Source organism: Sphaerodactylus townsendi, linkage group LG06, assembly GCF_021028975.2.
Source record: "Sphaerodactylus townsendi isolate TG3544 linkage group LG06, MPM_Stown_v2.3, whole genome shotgun sequence".
NCBI classification, from domain to species: Eukaryota; Metazoa; Chordata; class Lepidosauria; order Squamata; family Sphaerodactylidae; genus Sphaerodactylus; species Sphaerodactylus townsendi.
In genome coordinates this window covers 108,930,641-108,950,433 of record NC_059430.1, presented here as the reverse complement: position 1 = coordinate 108,950,433, position 19,793 = coordinate 108,930,641, and the positions used below count along the sequence as shown (strand labels likewise).

The window sequence follows — 19,793 nt, the reverse complement described above, 5'->3', positions numbered from 1 at the left end:
TCATCAGTGCTAATGTGCACAGTCCAGGACCAGTACATCTGCGTTGACTCGCAGTGGTGCAATTAGAATCATAATAAATCTCCTGAATTAATCCCCAGGTGTGTGAAGTGAAGGAGAATGGTTTAAGCTTCAATTTAAAATATTATATGCAGGATTTTCCCTACCGCTTTCCTTTTTCTCCTTCCTTCCTTGTTTTCCAACATAGGTCTCATTTCAAGCTTCTTGGAGGCAGAGATTGCCCTTTTTTAATAATGAAACTGTCACATTGAAGGTTGTTACAGAACAAAGTAAACAATGATTATGTTACTCACTAGTGACTTTCACTCTGTAGACGCTAGGCCGGAGCAAGAAGTATTTATTTGCTTGCTTGTAAACAAAAATAACCTCATCTTTCTTCCAGAAGAGACCTGGAAGCTGTATATGAGTGCCTGAAGAAAGCCTCTGGCCTACATATTCCAAAGATGAAGACAGGTGTGCTAGTTCTTTGGCTGTACATGCATAGAATTTAACATAAATACTGAATTCATATGACAGACAGCCAGATAGATGAAGAATTTGTGTCTGACTGAGTCTATTAGCACCCCCAAGTGTTCTATGACCTGAGAGAGATGGAGAGACCTTTTGGAATAATTGACCAAAAATCCATGTTCCTGTAAACAAGCAATGGTGGCTTCAGTGTCTTTTCAGGCCTGCGCAGCAGACAGGGCCCGGACCAATGAGTCATCTAAGTACGGGTGGGTATGAATGCCCTGGTGCTGCAACCACACTATGAGGTTAATCAAGTTCTTTGAAAAAACCCTTGGCACTGTTGACAGGCCAAAGCGGAGCGCACTGAACTGGAAGTGAGAGTCTCTGTGGCAAAAACAAAGGAATCTCCTGTGGACCTTTCCCTTATCCTTGGTATCTACTAGGATGCGGTCTAAATGAGGACCAAAGTTTCCCTCCTGTAAAGAGGTAGGCTGTAACTATGGTCTTCGAATGAAAATCTGCGGGCCAAGCTCCAAGCCATAGGAGCCTTCTGGTGGCAGCTGGTTGAAAAGAAGATCATATCTAGGGTGGCTTCCGCTTCAAAGGATGCGGCTTTAAGGATTCTGGACGTGCCCTCATGAAGGTGCTTATTGTCTTCAGGTAGCAGCTCAATAAGCTTCCTGGCCCAGACAATACTGGCCCTGGAAATGATGGACACAGCGGATGAGGCCTTGATCACCATAGCCATGGTCCCATGGGTCTTACAGGTGAAGTGATCAGCCTTTCTCTCAAGGTCCCCTCTCCGTCTTCTGTAACCTGGTTGTTGGACTGTAGGGCTGCAATGGGGGCGTCTGTTAGCGGGACTGGCATAAAGTGATTTGTATATATTGGGGCCCCATACGTCTTTTTTGGAAACACTGGCACTTGCCTATTTGCTGTGGGATTTGCGCATTCCCTCTTGACTTGAGTCTCAAAGAATTTTGGAAAAGGGAAGACCTTTTTTTGGGGGGGGGGGTGACCTGGGGAAAAAATTCCTGATCCCCTGTATGGGTTGATTTTAAGTCTGGATCATTTACTGCCTCAACTTCACTGGCGGAGGACTTCAGATTAAGGGTTTGCTTAGCAGACTAAGCAATTTGCTAAGCAGATATTGGAAATCCTCTGGTTTAAAGAACCAGACTGTTCTGCCACCTGAATTTCCTCCTCTGCTTCATCCTGGGGGGGGGGGGGATCCCCCTTCTCCCTAGAATCTGGATCACCACAGGAGGGAGAGGAATCCGACCTAAGGGGACTTAATCTTGCTCTTTTCTTAGCTTTTCTTAGTCAGCTGAGGGCCAGAGTGGGGAGTCTTAGATTTGTGCCTCGCTCCCCCACCCTCCCGGGGAGGTTCGGCTTGAGCATAGCTCGTGAATGGCCCCCCTTTTTTCCAGAAGGGAGACTACATCGTCCCTCATAGTGACCCTAAAGGCCTCCAATAATTGGATGGTGTTGGGGTACACCCTGGAGGAAGGGGGGTTACCCTGAGGGGTTTGGGTTGAGGCAAAGTCTCTCTGCCAAGATTGAGCTTCCAGAACCCGGGAGGTGAATTTGCTGCGGGTGCAAGGGGTGCAGGGGGTGGCTGAATCTAAATAGGTAGAGAAATAAGGAGGAAGAGGATAGGAAGAGAAATTCACATAAGTCAGGACAGAGTCTACAGGACTGCTTCTCCCTCAGAGGCAGGAAAGGAACTGAGGAAGAAGAAGGGGCATCCCACCAGCAACAGGATGCTGACACTTTACTTCCTGCCTCTCTTGGAAGCCAGTGGGAATCACCCATAGTGAGGAGATGTCCTCCTGCTCAGGGGAGAAAGTCCTGTTTCACTGCTGAAAATACATTCTGCCTGCAGAAATGATTGCTAGACCCAATCTAATGGCATTGGGGAGATTTAGAATTTGGGGAGAGAAATTATGTGGGATGCACTTCTATGTATCCCCCACAATAGTAATGTGAAAATTGTCTTGAAAAAGAGGCATCTCCAGAGGTGGGATCCAGCAGGTTCTCACCAGTTCCCGAGAGTGGGTTACTAATTATTTGTGTGTGCCGAGAGGGGGTTACTAATTGGGTCTGCTTTTTCATTAGAAATTCCATTAGATCCAAAAATCATAAAGTCCTGTTGTTTCCTATGTGGCTGGTTAGCGAAGGTAGAAAACGGGATAATTCTCCCTGTTGGGCTGTTTTAAAAACATGTTTTAGAAATATGGTCAAGTTCCTTGTTTAAGGAAAGTATCCTTCTTTTGATTTCTAGAAACAAAATTAAGTATTTGAAAGTATTAAGTATTTGACAGGCAGTCAATTAGAGGAGAAGTAGTTGTTTCTGTTGGCAGTAGACCAGGGGTAGGGAACCTGCGGCTCTCCAGATGTTCAGGAACTACAATTCCCATCAGCCCCTACCAGCATGGCCAATTGGCCATGCTGACAGAGGCTGATGGGAATTGTAGTTCCTGAACATCTGGAGAGCCGCAGGTTCCCTACCCCTGCAGTAGACGATAGGACTTGCTATAATGAGTTTAAATTATGGACAGAAAGATACCAGCTGGAAATTAGGAACTTTTTTTTAACAGTAAGAGTTTTTTTAACAGTAAGAGTTACAGTAACAGATAAATTATTAATCCCCCGCCCCTGGAATGCCTGGCCATGCCCCCGTCATGCCCCGCCCAGCCCCATTGGCACTACGCCACTGTTTGAATCCCACCACAATGGGAACCTGTTACTAAAATGTTTGGATCCAACCACTGGGCATCTCCTACACTTAACACTGGTGGTCAGGGGTTTCAAGCTGTCCTTTAAATAAGAATCCCAGAGGAAGATTTCTTTCTGGCTTGATTAGTGAAATCACTAAGTTAATTGATTTTGAAAAGATCTATTTATTGTGTGACTTGTACTACCATTTTTTGCTGTAGAGGGGGAAGTCAGACCTAAAGATAATGCAATGAATTGCCATTTTCATGCTGTGTGCAGATGTAGTAGATTTTCTTATTCTGGCATGCTGATTAAATCATGTGTATATCAATTCCATATGCAAATTCCATTTTTATATACCACAACTATTAATATTGTTTTCTAATGAGTTACAGTATTGAGTTACAGTATTGAACAGTACCAGATCATTTAATAAGAACATGAGCCTTGCTGGATTAAGCAAACAGTTCACCTAGTTCAGCATCTTGTTCCCTGCAGTGGCCAACGAGATGTCCCAAAAGACTCACAAGCAGGGCATGAAGAAGCAAACCCTGTTTTTGCCTCTTCCAGCAACTCCCTGTTTTTGCCTCTTCCAGCAACTCCCTGTTTTTGCCTCTTCCAGCAACTGGTATTCGGAGGAATACTGTCTCTGAGCATGGAAGCTCCACTGAGCAAGTCATCATTGAGAACAGTCACTGATGGGCCTGTCCTCCATGAATTCATCTAATCCCTCTTCAAAGCCATCTAAGCTAAGGACCATCATGACATCCTGGGGCAGCAGGTTCCAGTAGTTAATGATGCATGGCATGGAAAAGTATTCTCATTTGCCTGCCCTCAATTAATTACCCATTAGCTGCTTCCACATTCCAGTATTTTGGAAGAAGGAGGTAAGAAATTCTCTGTACCTACTTTGTCCATGCCACATGTCATGTTATAAACCTCTGCCATGTACTACAACTTAGTCATTTCTTCTACACTCACAAAAGTCACTTTACAAGAAGAACTGGAATTCTGGATTGATTCGTCCTTATCTATGGCCTCTTGGATCTCTGAAGACCAAGCATCCAAATCTGGTCTGTGTTTTTATATCAAATTTAAAAAACAGGCTCTGAAAATAATCAGGTTGCATTTTAAAAGCCACTTTGTTATTTTCCTTTTGGGTTTTTGGTTTTCTGACATAACATATTTCAGTGATGTTTGCCTGTTAGCCTGAGGGCCAGAGCAGGGCTTTGCTCTTTTAATTAAAGCTAAGATTCCCACGATTTTATCCATCATCCCTGGGACATAAAAGCTGGTGCTTGCAGTTCACCTCTCTAATACTCCCAGTGACCACAAAGCGCTCTTCTGTTTAACACACTGCTTTACTAATGGGGAGTAGAAGGAACCTCATTCTCAAACTGAACACGCTCACAAATTTGAGACATTCCATGATCATTTCTAGACAACATGATACTTTTGTACAGGCCGTTTCTCACTACAAGGTTCATCCATGCGGGGTTACCTGGCAGGGGCTGTGGCTCAAATTCAGAGCACATGCTCAGCAGCAGAAGGTCCCAGGTTCAATCCCAGCCTCCAGTTAAAGAATCTCAGTGGAGCTGGGAAAGAACTTTCTCCACCTGACACCTCAATGCCAGTCAACAATAGTTAGCTGAACCAGATTCAAGTGTGGCATCTTAAGCCAATTCAGCTCAGGGAATTATGACTATAATTGACTATAATCAAAAGACCCATTTGCAAACCTGCATGACGAGTGGAATTCACCCCACTGGCCAAAATTCTCTCCTCTGCACAACCAAAAGAAAGAATCAAGGCAGACCAGAGATTCCCAGCTTCCTATTCCAGTAGAATCAATGGCTGCAAGAAGGAATGATAGGCCATTCAAGCTACAGTCCACAAATCACCTGGGAAATTCAGAGAGCTGCCACAGACAGCTATAAGACATCAATATGTACTGTGAATAACCCCTTAGGCAGAGCAATCTGTATGGTGTAGTAGTTAGAGGGCCAAATGAAGATCTGGGAGACCCAGATTCAAATTCCTACTTATTAGATGCAGTCGCACACTGGCTCATTCCGCACATGCAGAATAATGCACTTTCAAACTGCTTTCAGTGCTCTTTGAAGCTGTACGGAATAGCAAAATCCACTTGCAAACAGTTGTGAAAGTGGTTTGAAAACGCATTATTTTGCGTGTGCGGAAGGGGCCACTCTCAGCCTAACCTACCGTATAGAGTTCTGTGAAGTTTCAAAGAGGAAGGGAAAACCAAGGACCCAACACCTTGAATTCTTTGGAGGAAGAATGGGACAAAAACATGTATTGCTGAGGAAAGCCCCCCACCCCTCTCCCTCCATGCCTGTTTTGGATCATAGGAAGCTGTATACAAAATCAGAACCTTGGTTTATCAAGCTCAGCCTGGTCAAACCTGACTGGCTTCAGGGTCTTTTCCATCACCTTCTACAGATCCTTTTAACTGAAAGTGCCAAGAATTGAACCTGGAATGTTCTGCATTCAAAGCAGATGTTCTGTTACTGAGGCAACGCTCTCGTTCTAACACTGGCTGACTCTCTATAGTTGGAGGCAGGGGGCTAGCTTTTGTCAGTGCTAAGAAAATGATGCTTGACACACCTATTCAAGGTACTGAAACTCTTGCCTTCACTGATGCACTGTGATCCTCAGTGGTGCCTGCTGGGGTAGTTCCTGCTGCCCATTTGTTTCTTCCCCGAAGCATCCCTTTCCCAAAGTAAAAAGCCAATCTTGGTTTTCCTCTACCTCACTGGAGCAGGAAAGACTTTAGAAGAATCCTAGAGGTATCTACTTTGTATCTTCAGAGAGTACTCTTCCAGAAATAGCTGTCTCTGGCCCATTATGCATGGCGCACTTACCTCTGGGCTCTTCCCTGCACTCTGGGCTTGTAATGGGGTCTCCTTGCATTTCTCTGTTTATATGAAAGGAGGCACCTCATTGCCTGGTGCACAGCTTGTCTGCTGAACTAGCCTATGTCTCTGCTTTTCTTTCCCTTCAACTCACTCTTAAATGCACAGATCTCATCACACCCAGTAGTCTCAAGATTACTGGCTTTGTTAAAGCTCTTTAAATTACTGTTATATCAATATTGTTATTGGAGATATATGTGTCTTAGAACAGATATTCTCTCCCCCCTCCCCACTGACGCCTCCATACACAAATACTTCCTACTCTGTTGCTGCTGCTGCCACAGAAGAAGAGAGAAGCTTGTTATTTCAATATCCCTGAATTAGATCTATCATTATTTTTGATAGATCCAATATGGTACAAATGCTTGAACCTGAAATAAAGTTTTTAAAAGTCCTCCCGATCATCAAAGAGGTTGGCAGTAGAATGGGGGATGCAAGGTGGAGCCAAAAAGCCCAAAGCAAAGAATAACGCAGGGGCATTTGTTTCATCTTCCTTGAGAAGCTGGGGGAAATGTCACTTTTTGCCCACTCTCACAAACAGCAGCGATTATGGGATCTGTCACACAGTAAGTGGGGGGGGGGGGGCGTTCATAACAGAAGCTCTGCCCCAAAGAGAATCTCCCTTCAGCATAGGGCAGAATAGCACTGTATAATCAGTCCCTGCTGTTGGAGGCTGTGTGGCTTGAATCCTTCTGCTAGTCTGTGGAACTTCCAAATGTTTTGTAATTAGACATAGCCCCTCATTTTATTTGATCCTACCTCCCATGGCAACAAGTGCCTGGTGGTGCCCACTACCTATTCTTAAAATTCCAGAAGTAGTGATAGGTTCGTCAAGGCTGGGGACCTGTGGAGCAGCTTCTCAGGTGCTTATTGCCCTTAATTTCATCAACCTGCCTGGCAGAAAGGCCTAACCCTTTTGTTTTACAGAAACAGGGCACTGGCTGTGACAAACCAGGTCAGTGCTACCTTTCCTTCCAGCTAGATGGAACGTTCCATTTCCATTAAGGGAAAGCTAATAGTGGTGTTTCAAACGATAATGGTGTCACCTCAAAATGACAGCTCTTTCTTGTTTACACACAGCTGAGCACCTGCAGTGATTAACAGAACTAGAATGTTTTCACCTGCCCATTCAATAATGACTGACGGAAAAATACGTCCACATGAAACATTATAGGGACCGGGAATCACCATGTTTACAGCAACCTTGAGCTGTTTCTAGAACAAGATGTTTCTAGAACAAGGGTAAACATAGTTGGTGATGGCATGAAACCATTCATCAGTGAATTCTAAGGAAAAAAATTCCTTTGTATCCTGTCTCTCCAATGAAGACTCGAAGTGGCTTACATTATTCTCCTCATTTTTTCTCTCACAACAATCCCACACAGTAAGTTAGGCTGAGAGTGTGTTACTAGTGTAAGGTGACCCAGTGAGCCTCCATGGCAGAGTGGGGATTCACACCTGGCTCTCGCAGATCATCCTCTGAGACTCTGACCACCACACGATACTGGCTTTCAACGAAATTAATGAGAAATTGAATAAAATTAGGAATATGGGAATTGACTTAATCGCATTACAAAACAGTAATGAAAAGTTTATTTTGACCCAAATTAGTGATAGGATGAGAGATCATGAGAGACATTTCTTTTATTCAGCCAAGATCGCAGCCTGTTCACCACGAGCCTTGGGAATTTCCCCTAAGCATGGAGTTCCAGCCAATTATCTTCTTTCTACTCTATCGGTTGAACAGCATCGGGCCTTTATGCTGGCCCGATTTAATAGTATTCCTTCAGCTATGACATCAGGTAGATACCAAAAAATTCCAAAACATCAAAGGTATTGTCGTTGTGGCTCTCTTGATTCCCTGTCCCATATTCTTCTTGAATGTGGTTTAAATGCTGATGTACGATCATGCTTAATTCACCCTTTATTACTGTCAAAGAAAATACAAAATTCTTCATATGCTGTACGTTTTCTTCTACAGGATCATTCTTTTGATGTTACTTGTACAGTTTCATTTTAAAATGATAGTTATGGTTTTACTTGACTATTGCTGTTGGTTTATATTTAATTATTTTACATTATGTTGTTGTTTTGTGCTAATAAAAGGCACTGACTGAATGAATGAGAAATTGGTTGGTTTTGCACAAACATGTTTATCAGCACTTTCACTACTCCAGCAATTCCCAACATGGTGCCTACTGATTTGTTTCCTGGTATCCACTTATTTCTTGACTTTGTGCAAAATAATTCCAGGGGTTTGGAATGGGACACAAACCAAGTGGGAATGTTTGATCACCCTCTGTCAGCTGGCTGAGAAGTGAAATACTGTGCTCATCTTAGGTAGCAGCATTTTAGCCACGCTCCTTCAGCTTTGCCATAGATGCAACCTCTCGTGAGCCTCTGGGCTTAACCAATTCTCTATGGAATAGTGGAGCAGGAAGCAAACTTTCTCTTCTTTGGAATCTGAAACTAAACTATCTTATTCACAATGCAAAACAGATCCCACCCCAATGGGAGCTATTTTGTGGTAGCATCTGCAATCCTCTCTTAAAGTGCCCAAAGACTCAACAAGGTTGGGCACCCCATGATATTGCTGCATGCATGGAGCTGTTTAGCAGGGAGAACAATCAACAGTATAACCCCTAGGGCTGACAGCTCCAGGATGGGAAATTCATGGAGATTTGGGGGTGGAGCCAGAGGCAGGACAGCCAGGACCAAGGGTGTTCAGACCCCCACTGGGGGTGAAGAATCCCCCACTTTGACTACCTACCCCTGGCACCAGTCAGCCAGCCAGTGGGAGTCTCACCAGGCACAAAATGAGGCCTAGGCCTTGATGCTGTTGTCATGTTGACATAACTTCTGGAAATGACAACATCACATCACCAACAAGTCAACAATGTGAGGTACATTCTATTTGGACAAAACTCTATGATAAAAACAGCTTCTACCATAGAGTTTTTGTCCAAATACCAGAGCGTCTCCCTCAACACCACTGGCCATTGCCAACCACTTCTAGAAGTAACAGTATCATGTTGCCAACAATGTGGGAGACATTCTGTTATATAGATAAAAATTCTATGGTAGATGCTGTTTTTACCATAGAAATTTACTCAAATAGAGTGTCTCCAACACAGTCGGCATCATGATGACATCACTTACAGAAGTGAAGTCAGAACACCAATGGCATCAAGGCCTAGGCCTCAATTTGCTGCTGATATGACACCCACCCCCCATCCAACCTTCTCCACCGCCAATTGTCAGGGGGTACCTGGCAACCTTAACAGTGTAATGACATAAGCCCATCCTCCATTTGCTGCAAGGTGGGTATCTGTAGTCTACAGCAACAGTCCCCAACCTTCTAACGGGAAACTAATCTTCAAGAGACATTTCAATATATTGCTGAGGAAGAGAGACTTATTTGTTTGTTTGTTTGATTGATTTTAGTATACTGCCCCATCCCCAAGGGGCTCTGGGGTTCTGAAACAGAACTCTTATCCACAATACCTGTCCATGTACTGCACAACTGTATATTTATTTCTTGATTATTTTGTAACAACAGGTTTTCATTTTGGATCATATGACATGTGATTTTCTACAGGGTCTTGATAGATATATATTTTATTGGGTTTATATTACACACTATTATTTTAAAGACTTCCACTTTGTTTGGTCCGTAGCCTTGGTAGAATGTTTGCGTTGTTTTTGTACATCTGGATTTCTGACATGGTGGTCACAACAACAAAATGGCTGCCACAAAATGATTGCCTCGGCTTAACTTCAGTAACACATGCAGCTGCTGCCAAAGCAACATTTTTAAAAATCTGCACAGTCAATCAAATCTCCAATAATCCATCAGAAGTCTTGTTGGGCAAAAGCCCTACATGGCTCCCCTGACTTCCTAATAACACTTCATGGGTGTCAGAAAAGCTGTTGTTGGGCGCCATTGGGCGCCATTGGCAATCCCTAATCTAGCAATTAGTCATAATTCCAGAAGATCTTTAGCCCCCACCTGTAGGGTTGTAAATAATCTGCTCCATCTACAGCCCCGGATTTTGCCACTTTCCAAAATCACCTCCTCCTTCAAATGGTGTGGACTGGTGTCATCAACTGCAAAGTTGTTATCGATCCCTCAACCCCTCTTATTCAGCCTGTGGACTACTCTTTTGACGGCGGATAGACTGGTTAAGTAGCCTGGCTTTAAATATTTGTGGTGTCAGTGGTTTCTACTGATGTTATTGTTTTGGACATTGGTGGTTTCTGCACAGTCCAAACCTAACGGGCTGAGGAAGCTATTTATCCCGTTTGGGGACGAACTTCGCACAGGGCTCTTGCCAGAAACGGGTTCAGCCCGTTATATTTCCCTCAACCGGGGTTTTACAAAAATTGCTACCCTAACAATCTTTTTGGAAAAACCAAAGGAACCACAGCAACCTGTATTGTTTGCAATCACTTCCCAGAGGGGTGAAACCTCCAGTGCGAAGGCAAACTGGAGAAACCAGGTTTATTAATAATGGGTTACACACGTTATTAGTGTGCTGTGCAGAAACCACCACTGTAACCACCACTTTGAACAGAGGAAAACAGGTTAAAATTCACCCCAAAAGTCTTAACTAGGGTTGCCAACCTCCTGGTAGGGCATGGAAACCTTCCAGATTTATAGCTTATTTCCAGACAGAGATATCAGCTCCCCTGGAGCTTTGGAGGCTGTGGCATTGTACCCCACTGAGATCCTATCCCTTCCCAAACCCTGCCCTCCGCAGTCTCTACCCCTAAAGCTCCAGGAATTTCCTAACCCAGAGTTGGCAACCCTACTAAAAGAAGGTGCAAACACTGCCTTAGCACTTGGGATTCTGCTGATCTCTTTGGCCTGATTGATCAATATCATTCTGGGGAAACTGTTCAGCATGCATATAACTCAGACATTATAAAACAAAATAAGATGTTGACATCTGTGAGGAACTTATGATACCTGAGACAAAAATGCATGCTGATAAAAATCTTATTTTAAGCTGCAACAACAAGCCCGAGAAGAGAAGAGCATTGGATTTTTAATATTTCCGTATCTGAATGCCAAACAATCTCCTTCCGCTCATTTCGAGATCTGGCGATTGCTTTATCTTGTTTAGGTTTGATCTGTAATTGGAAAGACTTGGGGCTAGGAATACATTAGCCCTGCCAGCTCCAAATTAGGATAAGTGACCATGCCAGCTAGAACAGAGGCTGGTGAGAAAAATTAATCGCCAGTGGGGTTGGCATCTGCTAAGCAAATGTCGATCACAAGCAAGAAAAGCACACTGGGTCAATAGAATCTATTCAGTGTGGCCTTGACTCTCCAGGAATTGCCCAATTGTGCTGTCAGTTAATGATTACGGCAGGATTGTGGGTACAAAGCAGGCAGATCTCTTGAGGGATGTTTAAGAGATCCATGTGAACAAAAACCCCGGACAAAGGGCAATTTGGAGCGGAACAAAATCCATGCAACACCTTTTTCTTACCACAAACCAAATTCACACAATACATCAAGCAAGCTTTAGAGCTTACCAGAACTCATCATCAGCCTGGATATTAGAACATTATAAAAAGGTGGGGGGGGGGGGATTTTTCAGGCTACAATGTTATTTGGAGAGACCTAACTGAAGAATTTCATCTTCTTATAAATTCAGATATTTGTATCTCATTTTCTTCCCACTGGGAACTTCATAGTGAGGACAAAATTTCGAGGACAAAAAGGGGAAAGGAGAGTCATATATGTTGCTCTGGGCTCCCTGGACAAATAAAAATTCACTAGAGGAAGAATTGGGTTTTATACCCCACTTTTTCTTCAACGTGAGAAGTCTCAGAGTGGCTTACAACTGCCTTCCCTTCCTGTCCCCACAACCGGTACCTTGTGAGGTAGGTGGGGCTGAAAGAGTTCTGAGAGAACTTGGGCTACCCCTAAGGTCACCCAGGAGACTTCACATGGATGAGTGGGGAAACAAACCTGTTGCACCAGATTAGAGTCCGTTGCTCTCAACCTGGCTAGTCAGTCTTTATTTATTCATTCATTCATTCATTCATTCATTCATTCATTCATTCATTCATTCATTCATTCATTCGATTTGGTAAACTGCCCTACCCCCGAAGGGCTTTACAAATCATTCCCCATTTGGAATGTCTGCTGAGCTTCTCAGAAACTTCAAGGCACTCCAGAACACAGCTGGAAAACCCTTGCACTAGCACATACTTTCTGCGGGTCTTGGGAAATGCTGCTGAAGCGAGAGGAAAATATGCTCAGGAACCTATTTGATCTCATTCCCATGGTCCCTGGCTCCCATTTCCACCCTTGCTTATAAGCAATATTTTAATGCCCTACTCTGCCATACAATGAAGCCCAAGATAATCTTCCAATCATACATAAATAATGTTGAGCATATGTGTAAATGAAAGCATGAATATTTATGTGGAGTGGGTGTGAGCATGCGTCGCACCAGGATGTCACAACACTCCTGCAAAGGAAGAACATCCGTTGCAATTGGGGACTAAAAGAAGAAGCCCTTGCAGAAATTCAACCAAGAGTATCATCAAAGCTGGAAGACAATAGCAGACCTTTGAAACCAACTCCCTGTCCAAAGGCACTGCTGTCCACTTACACACAGCCTAATTCCACGCAACCTGCCAATTATCCAAGGAATTTAAATCATGACAAGCTAGAAGAGGAAAGGAAAATGGCCCTCGCCACAACATGATCTGCTTATAAAGCAATGGGTGAGAGTGGCCCCAGTAGCAATTTTTGACTCTGTTGTTATAATGTAGATCAACAGCTGAGGAAAAGCGGTCATCTAAATATTATTTGGACCTCTCATAAAATACCCCCTATGATTTTTTTTTAAATTACATTATCATGTAAGATGGAATTGAAGCTGCGCTCAACTCTTTGATGTTAACACTGGTGATGATTAAGTTCAATTTGACTCAGAATTAATATACATCTAGTTATATTGTCCCACATCTATGCCAGCCACACTGGGAAAGCCGGGGCACGTTCAGGGAAGCCTTTTCCCGTTTGCTTTGTCCTTGGATTCTAACACCACCAAAGACAGACATGCAGAATTTGGGTTTGCAGGTTTCACCCAGGAAAAACAGAAGCAGCTGCTTTGCGGGTGAGAGAGATTAGAGAAGTTTCTTTAGAGCAAAAATAAAATAAGAACAGAAAATCAAACGAGGATCTCTGGCTGTCTCTGTTCTTAGGATAGAGTCGTTTCTCCATTGATAAACTTATCAGTTTTCTACCAGCATTACGGGCCAATTGGCCATGCTGGTGGTAGGGGCTGGGATGGGAATTGTAGTTCCTGAACATCTGAGAGCCGCGAGTTCCTTACCCTGTCTTAGAGCAGGTGAGAACCTGCGGCTCTCCGAATGTTCAGGAACCTGATTCCCATCAGCCCCTACAGCATGGCCAATTGGCCATGCTGGTGAAAATGAATTCTATTTATCTAATTCTTCGGCAGCTTTGGCCAGCTACAGCACACAGGATATGTTGTTTTGGCTGTATCCACATGACCCTGATTCTCCATCTGACTCTTCTTCTGTGAATGCAAAGATACTTGCAAAAGAAATCCACACGGTGGTACATAGAATCATAGAATTGCAAAGGACCATCTAGTCCAACCCCCTACTCAGTACAGGATCAGTCTAAAGCAGGGGTGTCCAATTGTGGCCCTCCAGATGCTCATGGACTGCAATTCCCATCAGCCCTTGCCAGCATGATCAATGGCCATGCTGGCAGGTGCTGTTGGGAATCACAGTCCATGAACATCTGGAGGGCCACAATTGGACACCCTGGTCTAAAGCATCCCTGAGAAGTGTTTGCCCAACTGCTGCTTGAAGACTGCCAGTATTGCCTCCTCACTTCTGTTTCTGAGAACTTCATTCTAATCAATCTGGTTGTAACTACAGCCTTGATGAACAAGAGTAGCCCTCACAAACTACTTTGAGGTTGTTCACCTGTGAATGTTCAGTGCAGTTTCCTCCATCGGCTAATACTTTCACTGTATTTTTCCCCTCCTCAGTAATCGATAATGGCCATTTGGCTATATCATTATAGTGGTTACTGGGGGGACAGGGGGGGAGGGGGGGTTGAAGCCTGAAAAAGCCCTCTCTTGGCATGGTGGGGAAAACGCAAATGCAGAGTGAAGTTGCAAAAAACCTGCCTAGAATGTTGGCAATACCTTCAAAAGTGAACAATTTCCCTGTTCAGGCAGCATGTAAGTGTGCCTCTGAACTGCATAGTTGCTTGAAAAACTGTGCCAAACCAGGTTTGGAAGGAGTCAGAGCAAAGCTGGATGATGCCTGGAAAGCAGATTATTGGAGGTCAACAAACCACATCAGCTCCCTAAAGAAGTTACATTTTGTCCAATTCATGCAAACAAGCATGGAGCCTGCTGGGCATGTTGAGTGATAGGTACAGTGTGCATCTTCTGTGGAGATAGCAGATCTCTCACTGTCCTTGTTTGTTGCCTGCCAGTCCAAATTAATGGCACCATACCTGTGGCACGACGTCACATCCAGCAAATGCCTGGAAGTGATGTCACATTGCCAGCATAATGTTCATGGGGCACTCTAGGATTTTGCCATAGAGTTTTGCCAAAATCCTAGATCACTGTATCAATTTCACCCTAGTAACATGACATCACATTTGGTATTCATTAGAAGCAACTTGTTGGCAGCCTTGTTGGGACCAATAGCGTGGCTATAATATGTCTCACAAAAAGTTTAAAGTAGGACCCCCGCAGAGCATTCTACTACAAAGAAGATCCAGGAAATGGCAAATTAATATACAAATTTACTTTTATCTTTCCGTGGCAGAGTAACCTTCCAGTTTGTGTAAACAGGATAATTAATGTAATGTCTGCAAAGGACCAGCGTGTGGATGCTTCCATAAGCAGTACTCCAATTTGGAGGCAAAGGTGGAATAAAATGACCATGTGGAAGCACTTTAATGTGGCCTGCTGAATACCAAACACATGAAGCCATTTTATGCCATTCTATCCTTGGTCCTTCTATATCAGCGATGGCGAACCTATGGCACGAGTGCCAGAGGTGGCACTCAGAGCCCTTTCTGTGGGCACGCATGCACAGAGTTCATCATGGGGGGGGGGGTGGAAAATCACCCCCACACACACCCCTAAGCTGGCCTGGGCATGATCCTTTACCTGGAAGTAAGCTTGGTTGCTGGCAATGGGGCTTGTTTCTGAGTAAACCCTCCTAGGGTCATGATTCACCCATTCGAAGTGTTGCACGATTGCTTCACCAAGCTTACTCCTGAGTAACATGCGCCTCGGAGCCAACAGTTTTTTCTAAACTAAAACCTCAGTATTCAGGTTAAATTGCCATGTTGGCACTTTGCAATAAATAAGTGGGTTTTGGGTTGTAATTTGGGCACTCAGTCTCGAAAAGGTTCGCTACCACTGTTCTATATAGCTCTGTATTATTACATACTCTGACCAACAGTAGTTCTAGGCAAAGAAAAGGCTTTTCCAACAACTGTTATCCAAGACTTTTCAACGCTTTAATGCTAGGAACCAAACCTTGCTTTTCTGCATGCAATACATGTGCTCCACCCCTCCGTCACAATCTCCTTCACCTAATGTGTAGGCTAATTAGCTCTATGGCTGACACCATATCTTGATCACCAGTTATGACGACAGACCAGACAGCAAGATTTATAAACTGTAGCAGGGATATTCCAAAATCTTGACTAAGATAGATGACATCCAGACAGACACACACACCTCGCCCTCAAGGGACTGGCTTGTGGCAGAATCAACAGGCAGTTTGCCCCTGACTTGAAAGAATGGCCCTTTATTTCCAGAAGACTATATTTATGCAGTCATTGAGTTCCTTGATTCCTGCAGGCCTGTCTTCACAGGAATGGTCTTCAGCCTCAAAACTCCATGGTGGCCCATATTTGAAACTGCAAATTTCCATATTTGAAACTTCAGCTGCATTCACAAAAACAAAAACAGACCAAGTGCGCAGACTTCAAAAACTCACAAGTTTCCCCACAGAAGAGGTCAAAGACTTGTTCTCTGCTGTTCCAGAGGGCAAAAAGCTAGGTCTAATGGCCACATGTCCCCAAAACACAGAATTCAGTTAACCATTAAAAGACACTTCCTAACAATAAAGCAAAGAAGATGAAGAAGAGTTTGAATGTATACCCACTGTTCTCAACTTCAAGAAATCTCAAAGTGACTTACAAACTCCTTCCCTTCTTCTCCCCACAAAAGACACCTGTTGAGGTAGGTGAGGCTGAGAATGAGAACTGTGACTAGTTCAAGGTCACCTAGCAACCTTCATGTGGAGGAGTGGGGAATCAAACCCAGTTCTCCAGATTACAGTCCATCGTTCTTAATCACTACACCTAGCAGTGGTCCAGTGGCATCTTAACCACTAACAACGTTCATTCCAGAATAACTTTTTCTGAGTTCAGAGTTCATTTCCTCAGATTCACATGAATGCTGAGTAGTGGTTAGAGTGACAGACCAGAATCAGGGAGTCAAGGGTTCAAATTCTTACTGTACCATGAGATCTCACTGGGTGAATGTGGGTCATTCCCATATTCTGAGACTCACCTACCTCCCAGGATGGTTATGTGGATTAGAATTTAGAGTTAGACTTTGGATTTATGCCCCCTTCTCTCCTGTAAGGAGATTCAAAGGGCCTTACAAATTCCTTTCCCTTCCCCTCCCCACAACAGACACCTTGTGAGGTAGGTTGAGCTGAGAGAGTTCAGAGAGAACTGTGACAAGTCTAAGGTCACCCAGCCGGCTTCATGTGGAGGTGTGGGGAAATAAATCTGGTTCTCTGGATTAGAATCCACCTGTTCTTAACCACTGCACCGAGCTGAAGAGAAAAGGTGAGAGCAACAATGGAGGAAAAAATCAGGATATAAATATCTAAATAAATGTATACAAGCCTGATTTTAAATACACAACAGACAAGTAGAGACAGGAATATGTTCGAAAGAGAGACTGGTTCAAAACAAGATCCAGTAGAAAAGGAAGTAAGATTGTCTTGGCATGAGTGTGAGGAACTCCCAACTGTTAGTCAAAATGTAAAATCTAGCTCAGGATGTAGAGAGGAGATAAGAGCATTATAAATGAAGCAGTTGAGATCTGCGCAGGGCAGGAAATGCAAGTTATTAGCATCTAAATTGAATAAGAAATGCCAGATCCTTATTAAGGTTTGACTGAAAGATAGAGTTCATCTTCCTGATTAATCCGACTATTAATTAATTAAAACTTGTTTTAATGTGCTACTACACACTATCACTACAACCCATCTGGAATCAACAATTACCTAAGGCTGTGGTAGACTCTTTCTCACTGGAAACCTTCGAGAAGAAGAAGAAGAAGAGTTTGGATTTATACCCCACCTTTCTCTCCTGTAAGGAGCCTCAAAGTATTTTACAAGCTCCTTTCCCTTCCTCCCCCCACAATAGACACCTTGTGAGGCAGGTGGGGCTGAGAGAGTTCCGAAGAATTATTGCTAGCCCAAGGTCACCCAGCAGGAATGTAGGAGTGCAGAAACACATCTGGTTCATCAGATAAGCCTTCGCTCTTAACCACTACACCACTAGGCAGTCATCTGTCATGAATGCTCAAGTTTTGGATTGCGTGCACAGAACAGGAAGTGGTACTAAAGGACCTCTGAGGCACCTTTTAGAACTCTGTGTTTAAGATTCCTACCACAATTATTCAGAAATATGCATTTCTCTACTGTCCATAGCACTTGCTGGGTCCCGAACGAAGAAATCAGCACAGCTCACACTTTTATTTTCCAGTTACTTCAGGAAGAGTAGCAGACGTTATTTTAAAAAAACAGCAGAGCCTTTGAGAAAACCACTTATATATATATCACTTCCTTTTTCTTTAGCTGTCTTGCAGGTAACAAGAACCAATGCAGTCTAGATTGGCAGACTAGGACTAGGAGATATTCATTCAAATCTCTCTATGCCTCATCTACCTCACAAAGCTGTTATCACGACAATAATGCATACCACTAAATTTTTGGGAGGAAAGGTGGGGGGAAATTAATAGAGGGACTTGTAAGATTTAATGCACTAACAACACAATCCTAAGAACCCTCTTCAAAGAACCCACTGAACAGACCTGAGCAGAGCTGTTTAGAATTGCTCTCAAACACCTTTGTTCTTTAGCAGGATGCTTTCCCCCCTTATTTTCCATTCCTGAAAAAATAACCTGAAACGCTAAAATATGACTTCAAACTGCAACCCATCCCATTAAAATTACCACCACCATGCAATCAACCAAAGGTTCCTTTGCTGAATCTCCCAATTAAAACTTCATGACTTTCTTATGCACTCATTCTACCTTGTGCTGAACATGCCCAAAAGTCCAACAAGGATGCAGTTCAAGCCTCCTGTCATTCAAGGGGCTTTCGGCATGAGGACATAGCAGAGGGAGGGGAACACAGGGGAAATACCATACTGTAAATCTGGTCTCTCCTTTCCTAGTGGCCTTGAACTCTGCCTTCCTGAGCCCATTCCTGCTACAGACAGACCTTGTAAAAGCTCCCTCCTCTTATCCCTTCTCTTCCCAAATGCCTGCTCCTATGTAGGACGCACCAAAATGAAACACCAGCAGTTTAAATGCAAATATTCTACATGGGTTGCCACAAAACAAGCACTACAGAAGATCCCAGATGAGAATGAGAAACAGAAAGTCCAGCCTCCAGTCTCTTTGCTGAGACACATCTCTGTGTGTGTCTCTCTCTCTGTTCCAGCTCCCAGAATTGGCTCAGACAGCACACCTGCTGTTACGAGCACATCCCAAACCCGTTTCCCCCACGTACCTGTCTGCCCAGGACACAGGTGCTACAGTGCCTGTCCCCTCAGCTAGCTCGCCATCCCCGGAATGCAGGTGATCTGTCACACTCAGGTCTTTACACTGCCCTGGGCTGAGCTCCGATCCCCACTGTGGTGTCACCTGGCTCCCAGTGGCAGGACTTAGTACCTGCCTGCACGCCTTAAAGGTTTCCACCCCATGCGGCTCAATGCAGTTTTGGAATTCCTCGAGCATTGACAGCTGGGGAGCCGGTCGGGCCAGTTCCTGGCGGTGACGTTGGCCTTCTGTTTTCTCTAACTCAGCAACCCCCAGAGAAAGTGTTCCCTCCCTAGACGAGTGGCATTCTAGTCCTCTCTCGCTGCAGTGAGTCAAGGGCACTGCATCCACTATCCCATTCTCTTCCTCCTTGGTAAGAGTGATCAAGATCTCATAGAGGATCTTCAGCGCAGTCTTGGTCTGGCTGGGTTTAAAAGCCGAGGTGGCATCCCCTCCTTGTAGAGGCCATTTCCCATGCAGGCTTTCAGCAGCGCTCCTTGATCCCTCTGCCCCACTGATGTGTCTTGAGATGGACTCTCCAAGGTCACTTTTGAAGCTCAAATTCTCCAGCTCCCCTATTCCAGTGGGGCAGGAAGGCTGTGAGTTTAAATGTCCTTCAAATACACTTTCAGCCCACCCTGAGAGGGACTCTGGGTTACTGCCCATTTTCTCCTGTTCCAAGAGAACCTCCAAAGCATCATCTTTCGTTTTGGAGGAAGCTGGGCCACACAGAGAAGAATTAGTGATAGAGGCCGAGTCCCAGGAGTTCCCATCTCCCCAGCACAGCAAAGAG

General features: G+C 44.1%; 1 protein-coding gene across 1 annotated transcript in view; it reads right to left on the bottom strand.

Annotated features, from left to right (window-relative positions):
* The window catches only part of CRYBG2 (crystallin beta-gamma domain containing 2), a 73,746-nt gene extending 54,580 nt beyond the window's left edge, over positions 1-19,166 (bottom strand). Inside the window, exon 1 of the mRNA XM_048499165.1 lies at positions 18,972-19,166. The gene's annotated coding sequence lies outside the window, so the exon portion shown is untranslated. The remainder of the gene's footprint in view (positions 1-18,971) is intronic.
* Between the last annotated feature and the right edge of the window lie 627 nt (positions 19,167-19,793).